Consider the following 10,786-nt stretch of genomic DNA (forward strand, 5'->3'; position numbering starts at 1 on the left):
TGCATCGTGATGTCTGCTGAGACTATCCTCACAAGAACAACCATGGTTACTTGTTTCAGTGGCCAAAAACCATATGAGTTTATGTTCAAGTGACAAAGCATTCAAGCAGCCGTAGGAATTATGACTCTGGTCTGATGGGAGCAAAGGAGGAAACAGTGTAATTGTATTTTAAGGTGACAGAGGAACAAGGTTAGTATGAATGGGCGGTTCAGCAAAACTTCAGACTTGAACATCGGTGATCACAGTTCTTGATCCCTTCCTTATCCCTTTCATACTGACCATCAACACTGGTTTCTTTTACCTTTTCTAAATGAAACAAAGTTGTTAATATTCATGACCATGATGACAAAGGTCCCCTGACAAGTATTTTTGATCAAAACTATGATGTTATGTCCACTAGTGTCATCTTAGGGTTTGATTTAGTATTAAATTATTAATACAGGTGATTATTCTGCAGGTTGAGAGCTCACAGTGTTTCCAGGTGATTTAAGTCTGGCTACAGCAGGAAGTTCTCTCTGACCCTCAGATGATGTGCTTTTATGCAACTTCACAACACTTTCACCCATAGCTTCCCCTCATGCATATCACACATCACACTGCTGACTTTACTGATTTCCACACTCCATACTTTACATATTTATATCATTCTTTAATTTGGTTTACTTTTGGTTTAAAATGTAATACTGGTGTGTTTCCTATTTGTTGTGTCCAAGTGAGCCAGGCCATAACAATAAAGTTTGTCCAACCTAACCACATCATGTTGGTGCCTTAACCTAAGCTTCACCAAAGATCATCAGATCAGAAAGTACTTGTATGTGTTGTTCTGGAGGTAATGGACCAACACCATATTTTGTCATATCATTTTGAGGACCTTTTCAATATTCAACCAAAGCCATTGTTTTGAATTGCCTGAACAGAAGTATGAGAATATAAACCCTACTTTAGGAGCAGATATTGGCTGTAAAACAATGGAAAAATATTGAATCAGAATATTTAGCAAGTATAGTATTTTAAATATGAACACATTACACATGTATAGCTCCTTGTTCTGCATGTGATCATAAGTGTAACCTGGAACACTTGAGAGCTCACAGTGTTAGGTTCAGATCTAGTATATTGTACATGTTAAGATTTCTAAACATTTTAAATTCTCTCACCTTGGGGTTGGATGGATGGATGGAAGGGAAGGGAAGGGGGATGCTTGTTTATATTATAAATATTCTAGGAAGAACAAACTTTAATGTGGATTTACTATTTTAAGTTAGTATGTAGTCATCACATAATATCATCTGCAGCATTTTGATGACATATAAAAACCCCAATGGAGATGAACTTGGCAAAAAATAAAAATTGAAAAACGTAATAGTGGCCAACAAACATTTATATACTGTATATTTGAATGATATGTGAATGCAAATCATTGTGGGTACATTTGCACATCCTGTATATGAATGGGATTGGTCAGAAAATAGGAAATGCACTGTTAAAATCAGGATTAATTTACTAGAAAGAAAGCACTTTTTCTGTATGATCATACTTTGAACAAATATAATATTTGAAAGCAAAGGCAGAAGTCTTGCATGGTACATTAGACGATTTGGTAACCAATGGAAATTGTTAATCACTCTGACCACAGCCTCTGCTCTCCATGAGGAGGTATTTTTAAAATGTACAAGAGGTAAGTATCTGGTATTCAAGTTGTATTGTTTTACATGATTGTGTTGATTTGGCAGTTAGTATTTTGCTTTTGACAAACTGTTGCAGTTCAACTTGCCTCTTCCATTTCAAATGATTCCCTGGCTTGCCCCGGACTCTTCTTCCTTTGTAAAAAAGTGTTCGCTGTCAGGGGGTAACCTTCCCTCGGGACCCGAGGTTTGGGTGCTCCCTCGGGGACACTGAAAGAAGCCAAGTGAAACTGGGACTGAGGGTCTGGACTAGCTCCTTTCTCCTCTGCCAGAGGACTTAGACACACAGTCTCCTGAAGTCCAGGTCTGACTCTCTTTAAGAGGACTTTCTTGTCGCCGAGGCTGGGTGGAGGCTGCAGTGACTCCGTTGAAGCACTGGGAGGAGAGGTTTCAGGAGGTGTTGTTGGGTCCTGGGTGGAAGGGTTGTGGCATAGTTGGCTTTGTGACTTCTTTGATGCTCGTCGGAGCAGCATGCCCATGCGCTTCCTCCTCTCTCGAGCCTCAGGGGGCAGATCTTTTCCCTGCGATGCCCTGAGAGGGGAGGACGAGAGGGAAGATCCCACCAAGGAGGAAAAGGCTGTAGTTACTTGCTGGAGAACTTCCAGCTGTCTGAAACGATCTGAAGGTAACAGAGGAGAAGAGAAAAGACAAGGATTTGAAATAAGTTATTGAACAAGTAACTGACAGTATTATCTTCTAATTATACCAGATCTGACTTGTCTAAAACAGTGATATTATTCCAACAACTAATGTCACTGATGGCGTACTCACACTAGGTAATCGTACCGTGCCCAAGCACGTTTGCCCCCTAAAATCCGGATTATTTGGCTAGTGTGAGTCCTGGTAAGGACTCAATTTATGTCCATCGACATTATAATGAAAAGGCTATAGGCTTAATATTAGTTTGCATCCAGCGTGCTGCGTGGACTTCATTACATCTGCTGCACCGCTGCTACCACAATTATGAAATACTAAGTTTATTATCTGTGACTCTCTGACCCTCATAAAAGTCATATTTTACAAATCTGCATTATATAAACTAACTTTAGTTAAAGTCATTTGGCGACTTCTAAGTCATTAAACTAAGTCTTACTTTTACTGGAGTAAAGAGTTGAATCAGGACGTCTGCTTTTACGGAGTCTTTTTTACACAAGTATCTGTAGTACTGCATACTACACAGGCATGACTCAGAAGAACAAGCTTGCACTTTTTAATCATAGTACCAGCGCACAGCACACAAACACACACCTGTTCATGTTTTATGAGTGTAAACTGTCTGTATGTTTTTGCGCAATGTGTGGGAAGTAACCGTGCCTGAGTACGGTACGGTTGGGATAATGTGAGTGCAGGACAGCGGGGGACAGGGGAGGGGGGACATCCGTGCTTCAGCACGGTACGGATCAAATGCCCCTAGTGTGAGTGCGCCCTGACAGACTATAAGTATACACCATAATCAACCTAATCCAAACATAAAATGAAAAACACAAACAAAACAACCCCATCTGATATAATGTCTGAAACTTTTGATTAATAGCAAATGTATAATTATTGACTATTTGCTCTATAATGGAATGATGAAATAGTGTTCTGAGTTTGGTGTGGAAGAACTTGATTGACCAACATGGAATTCAGACCTCAGCCCCTTCTCACACCCTAAGGATTAACTTTAACACTGACTGTGAGCCAGGCTTCATAACGCAACATTAGTATTGGACCTCACCGATGCTCTTATATGAAAAGAATCAGAAATCAGTGCATAGGATTTGGTAAAATCTAACAGTGAGGTTGCAGATTGCAACCAATTGAATACCCCTCCTCTGCCTTTCCCTCCACTTGACTCCACTATGACTTACTGCTGACATCTGGGTTCTCCAGATCCAACCGGTTCTTCTGCGCTTCCAGAAATACCTGGAGGTTTATTCCTTTGGCCTGAGACTGATGGTTAATGAATCGAGCCGGGATGCGACCAGAGATATCATCTTCATCACAGCCAAAGCCCAGATCCAGCAAAACCTCCTCTGGGTCATCATTCCACAGGTTGAGTATGTCCATCACACTGCCAACAGGAAAAGGGCCAATGTAGCAATGTACATCTCACTATGTGCTGTGTGGGTGTGTGTGTGTTTGTGTGTGTGTGTGTGTGTGTGTGTGTGTGTGTGTGTTACACATAAGTGGTGTCTAACCTGAGTGGTTCAGAGTGACCTGAAGTTGCAGAGCTGAAGCTGTTCCACCTGCTGAGAGCTGGACTTGACCTGCTCCACCTGAACAAGCACAACAAAGCACAACACTTTGTCCCACGTGTTTCTTTTATGGTTGTCTCTTATCAAAAAATAACTTCATGATGCTCAAACCGCTTTAATCATTGAATCATTCCTCTATGTCCTGACATTTTTGACAGTCTAATTATTAATTTCAAATTGTAATCTGCTTTTTATAACAATTTATGCAATTTAACACAATTTACATAATTCAGGATTAAAGGATAAATCAGGTTATATTCTGTATCTTTTTGAAAACACCAAAATCTACAATGAATTTATACTATAACAAGTATTGAGTGTATCAAAGCCTGAGATACAGAAGTTCTCTGTGCCATTGACATCCACTGTTGTCCAAAAAATATTAAAACACATCAGTGAGCCATAGTGTTGCACTGGGTGACATGTTCCTTCATAAACATGAATACACACAGTGTAGTTTATTTTGACTCAATCCCACACATACTGTCCTGCTGCCACAAATACTCACTCACGCACCAAATATGCCATTTGCTGCTGAAAGTAGTCGCCAACAAATGTAATATTGTCTTGTGTTTGTGTAATGGTTGCTGAAGACTGCAGTGTCCAGCTGTTTTAGTGAATTACTGAGCCTAGGGTAGGGAAGGGTAAGGGATTTCTAAAGTATTGAAAAATAGACACACATTAGTTTTGTTTTTTAATGGGACTTGTTGACAATAAAGAACCTCAGCATTATAGTTTAAGATTAATCTTATTTTAAATGAATCAAACTGTAAGATTAGGTAAATGGGCTGCATTTATATAGTGCCTTTCTAGTCTTTTAACCACCTAAAAGCACTTAACATGTCAATATTCATCCATCCACATACACATCCAAACAACGATTGCTGCCAGGCAAGGTGCCAACATGCTCATCAGGATCTACTCTAATGCATATTCAAACACGTCTGGTGTGGCCATCAGGAGCACTTTGGAGCTTGCTATATCTGACACTTTATCATGTTACGTGTCAGTTGCTGTTGCACACTGTTGCACTTAACTGTGCTCCACCTATTTCAATAATACAGTAAAACATAACCCGCAATGGGAGATATTCTACAGATCTTCCTGTAACTTCATGTGACCTCATTCCAACTCTCATGTGCTCATCTTTCTTCTGTCTGCTCTTCAACACTTCATTGATTATATGATAGTGATTATCGCTAATTTTATCTGATGCAACCTTATTTTGAAACAAAACATCCTGCTACTGAATTGTTCAAAACCAACTACACAACCATGCCTTGTCAGAGAAACTGCAGCCGCTTGTCCACTGTTCACAAGACTGAAGAAGCCAAATATATTAAATAACTGTCAAATTTCAAAATTGAAAGATATGTCTTCAATACGTATTTTGAACAACAGCTGTTTCGTACTTACATTTTGCTCCTGGTCTTTGTTGATCATAACTATCCATAACCTGTTGTCCTTGTTCTTTTGTACTAACCCCCTCTGCCCTTAGCAGATTCATATTTTCTGTACAGCTGTCTTGCACTGTCATAACTTTCCACTGATCTTTTTCCTTGCTATGCAAACTTTGCTGTGTGCTTTGCAGAGTGGGGAGATGAGGCTTATTTGCCTGGTAAATATAACTTGTAGTTATGTGTCTAACTATCTGATCAGGTCCTGAAGCTGTTATCACAGCCTGGACACACACACACACACACACACACACACACACACACACACACACACACACACACACACACACACACACACACACACATAAGGCAAATCTCCATTATAAAAATTGAATTCTGATAATTATCAATCAATCATAATGATTTGAGCAACCTTCTTGTTCTCATCTAAAATCCTATTATATCAACATTGTTTCATTGTAAATATTAGAAAGCAAGACATTTATATCTGAAAACTGATTGATGGGGTTCAACCTATAACATCTTGGTCATCCAGCTACAGTAACTGTCAACTGTCAGGCTGCACTGTAGCAGGTTTGCTTTTATGGCCTTACTGCCATGACAAAAATTCCAGATGAATTTCAAGAAACTTTGAAGAACCAAACAATCCAGACTCATGTCAAATCATCAGCGTTCTGTTCTGGATAACCTGGTTATCCATGTATGATGAACATTGCCGCGGATACATTAAATATTGTGTGTGTTGTTTTTGTTGACATATGAAACGTAATCAAACAAATGAACAGACAACTTATGAAGTTTTATAACAAAGTTCAGGAACGGAGACCATGCCTCATACCCTCTCAATTTCCGCTCAAGCAGTACTTAAGTCACACCCTCTCCGCTCTATCCCCCTTTGTCTCATTTCGAATACGTCCCACCGACGGCGTTCAAGGGACGCCGCTCCTGACCGCAGCCCCTCTCCACCCTGCTCGAGATCCCGCAGCCCGGGCCACCGGAGAAGTCACCGCGGCCAGCCATCACTTCACCGCCAGCTACCCGACCGTCTCCCGGCTCCAATCGCTTCGGCCTGGACCGTCGTCCGCTTGAAGCAGGAGCTCAAACGTCTGAACATCCGTTTCAGCAACTCGGACCGCAAGTCAACACTTTACAAACTCTACACCGACTCGCAGCAGCACACCGGACTCGCCCACCGCAATCCGCGGCCACTTCCGGAATCCCGGCGTCCCTCCTACAGCGGCCTCCGCGGTTCCCAGCCAACCACCCGTATTTCCTCCTCTTTCTTCTTTTCCCCTCCCCTACCCCTACCCTTACCCCCCAGCAGCCCCTCCGCTTTCCATCCCTCCTAAACCAGCTGATAGTCGCTCGGCCGCCCTCGGCCCCTTTTCCAAAGGCCTACACATACGAGGGAGACCCATGCTGTTCCAGGGCGGTCGGATGGTATGTAATACTTTTAACGACCTTGGCTGCAACGCGTCGAGCCGTCGTTTCCTCCACACCTGCCCCTTCTGCGGCGGGGCCCACACCAGAGTAACCTGTCCCCATAACCCCACGAAGCAACCATCGTGTAAGTACTTGGGACACTCCCATTACCATCCCTGCCCTAGCTCGTAGTTTACATAACCACCCGGACCGCCAGTTTGTAGATTACCTCATCCACGGTTTTACAAATGGTTTCTATCCCGGTTTGCAGGTCATGCCCGTCTCTTCCTATAACTGCCATAATCTCCAGTCAGCCACGTCAGACCCGGACTCGGTCGACTCGCTCCTGACCGCCAAAGTAAAAAACAGGTTTATTATCGGCCGGCCCATTCTCCAGCCCACCTTTCCGTCTATTTATTTATTCCACCCATAGGCATAGCCACAAGAAAATATTCCGGTAAAAGGACACATGTCATCGACCTCTCTTCCCACAGCTCCACCGTCCCAAGCATCAACAGCCTCATCCCCAGCCTTGACTTTTCCATGCAGTACGCCACAATCGTCCATGCCATTTCACTGATCCGTCTCGCAGGTCAAGGTGCTTGGCTGTCCACAGCAGACATCACTAGTGCCTTCAAAGTACTCTCCATCCACCCTGACTACTGGCATCTCTTTGGTGTTTCCTGGCAGGGTGCTTATTATTTTGCTGTTTGCCTGACTTTCAGGTGTAAAAGCAGCCCAAAAAAAATAAATAAATAAAAAAAATAAAAAAATAAAATAAAATAAGATAAAATAAAATTCTCTCCCCCCGCCCACGGCCTCACTACCCTGACTTCAGCATTCTGCGAACTCGGGGTCCCACTCTCTCCATAGAAAACACAGAGTCCCAGCACTTCACTTGTATTCCTCGGCATAACCTTGGACACAGTTTTACTTCAAGCATCCCTACCCACAGACAAACTCAATAGGATTTCACTCCTTGTTTCCAACTTCCTCCTGGCTCCCCAGTGCACAAAACGGCAGCTGCTTTCCCTGCTGGGTCAACTTAACTACGCCATCCGTATCATTCCCCAAGGCGGGGCCTTCCTGTCGCATCTCCTTTCCGTATCCGCCTCCATCCCATCCCTCCACGACCATATCACCTAGGATGAAGGTTGTAAAATGGAATTACAACTGTGGCATCAATTCCTGTCCTCTTGGAACGGGATTTCTTTCTTTTATAAGGACTATGTCTCCAGGCCCGGAGACAGACTTATACACGGATGCAGCCCCGTCCATCGGCTTTGGCGGCTATTTTGGCAGCAGATGGTTTTCTGCCACATGGCCTTCCGAGTTCTCGTCTCTGACACCTTCATCCGCTGTCCACGAAATGTACCCGATAATTATCGCAGCTATCCTTTGGGGGCACGAGTGGTTGACACTGAACATAGCCATATACACCGATAATACAGTAGTCGTAGACATTATTAACAAAGGACGTTCACGTAGCCAAGACATCATGCCCTTCAAGCGCAAACTCACCCAAGTGTCAGCTCAACACCAGTTCACCATTCAAGCACATCACATACCCGGCTACAAAAACACCATCGCTGACTCACTCCCTCGTTTTTCTTTCCAGTAATTCAGACGCTTAGCACCAGCAGCCGATCAACTCCCGACGCAGGTCCCACCGTTTTCAGCCACCATCTTCCCATAAATCCTCGACTGGAACACCTAATACTTACATCACAGGACGCCATCCTCCACAGCCTCCACCCTGAACCCTGTCATCCTACCTGACAGGGTGGAATCGCTTTCAACCTTTCACGCAGCACACTGCCTCCTGTTTCCACCACTCAACGTCCTTACCATTTCCAGTTTCATTTAATACAACCAAACAACCACTATCCAAACATATATCAGCGGAATCAACTTCATTATTAAACTGTCCTCCAGAGCTCCATGTCCCAGCTTCTCCCACTCTCACATCCGTATGTTAATTAAAGGACTCCGTAAAGCTGAATCTCATCCCACCGCAAAACGTTCACCTCTCACCTCAGACCTTCTCACACGCCGTATCAGAACCCTCCTCACCGGCTACCTATACCGCTGTTCAGAATTCACAACGTCCTCTTCTCACTACGACCCATCGCAACACGCCACCATACCCGACATATCAATCCACTCTCCCGACACACTCATCTTCCACCTCAGAAAAAGCCAAATAATCAATCCGGCCAGCCTCAACCTGTGTTCCTTTTCCGTTCTCATTCATTCCTGAGCCCATACGAACCCATCCATGCCTACATCCAATTAAGACAAACCAGCCGAGCCTCCCCACTCGATCCACTATTCATTACCGAAACAGGTACAGTAACCACAGTCTCTTTGGGGATCTGCATCACGGACCAGACGCTGAGACAGCTCCCCCACCCAGAATCTCATCCTGCCCCGGTTCCCTTCCCAAACTCAACTAGGAGACGGGTACAGCATCCTGCGCCTCCTCATCAACCTGGCACCCGGCTTCAACTTTCATCCACACTACATCCTAAACCTCTCTTCTTTTCTCCTCCCCCTCTCCTACATCCCATCCCTTCCCCCATCCCCACGACCCTCACTTCTCCCTCCCTACCCTACGACCCCTCGACCCTAACCCTACATCCCCACGACCCTAACCCCTACATCCAATCGACCCTCACCCCTCATCCCTCCTCTTCGACCTTTCAACCCTCATCCCTTTCAACCCTCATCCCCTCATCCCTACCCATCTACCCTCAACCCTCACCCCCCATCCTTCCTTCCCTATCCCTCAACCCTTTTTCTAATTCACACAATAAATGCTTAAACTCATATCTCAGTTGGCGTGGTCTTTGTTAGTGAATACTGTTTTCAAGTAGAAACATTTGTAGAAATGTTTGAATTAACTAATTAATGTTTGCTAAGGGGTTGAAGAAGTCTGTTCAATGCAGACTGCATATAAACACATATCAGACAGTGAGATGTCATAAACATCAAACATCCAATATGGTTACAAGAAACAACTTTGAACCTTTCATGCAAATCAGGTTTAGAAACATGGCACCATTACAGGTTTTTACAATGTGTTGATAATACATGATACATTGTGAACTGTTATTGACCTGGGACAACACCACACAACAAAAAGCCTTTTAGAGCCATTTTAAGAGTCACAACTATGCTCACAAATAAAAGTCTCAAAAGTGAGTCTAGCTTTAGGAAGTCTCTCACCTCAGGTCTGCACAGGATAAAATCAAAGTCCCTTCACAGGGTTTACATAAGACATTTGTTCTTTTCAGAGGAACAGTAGTTGTTGTCTTGAGAGTTATAACATAAGCTTGATATAATGTAAACTGCTTCAAAAGACAGTTAAAATGAATCTTAAATAATGATTCAAATTCAGTTAGAATTGTGATGCAACCTGGTTAGATTTCAATAAAGTCCAAATCTTAGGTCAAAATAATTTTGTCTTTCAATCACAGGTATCAGAATATCCATAAATAACTGCATTTCCTACAATAGATATACTAACAACTGTGAATACATTCCAGCCCCGTGCTGTGTGACAGAGTTGTCTCACTCTGCACTGCTGACTGTTAAGGTTAGGCTCTGTGACTCTGACAGGAGATTTGAACAAGAAGAAGAGAACTGTTCTTACCGCAGAAGGTCCTGGACTGTCCTCACTCCTTGTTTACCATATAAAGATGCTGCAGGGGAGAAAAGTCAGGTTATCTGGGTGTAGAAGCAAACAGGGCGTCTGTGAAGCCATAAATGACACAAGCTAAGAGGGAAAACATGAGAGGGATAAAATAACACTTAAGGAAAAAAGTAAGCTGGAGCACAGGGAAACATTTCCTCAATGTTGTGCTTGTTGAAAGTCAGTACATCCTGTTCAGGTCTGGTGTCAAGGCTCCTCAAGCTATATTAGGCAAGTGTTTCTCTCTGTCTCTCGCTCTCCCTCCCTCTCTGTCTTTTTTCTGTTTTGGTTTTGGCAGTCCCCTCTACCTCCCTCTTCCAGACTGGG

The 10,786-nt window shown here is 43.4% G+C and overlaps 1 pseudogene; it reads left to right on the forward strand.

Moving 5' to 3' along the window:
- The first annotated feature begins 6,170 nt into the window (after positions 1-6,170).
- LOC134002594 (uncharacterized) lies at positions 6,171-8,461 on the forward strand (annotated as a pseudogene).
- Positions 8,462-10,786: the final 2,325 nt, after the last annotated feature.

Source organism: Scomber scombrus, chromosome 20, assembly GCF_963691925.1.
Source record: "Scomber scombrus chromosome 20, fScoSco1.1, whole genome shotgun sequence".
In the NCBI taxonomy this organism is placed as follows: domain Eukaryota; kingdom Metazoa; phylum Chordata; class Actinopteri; order Scombriformes; family Scombridae; genus Scomber; species Scomber scombrus.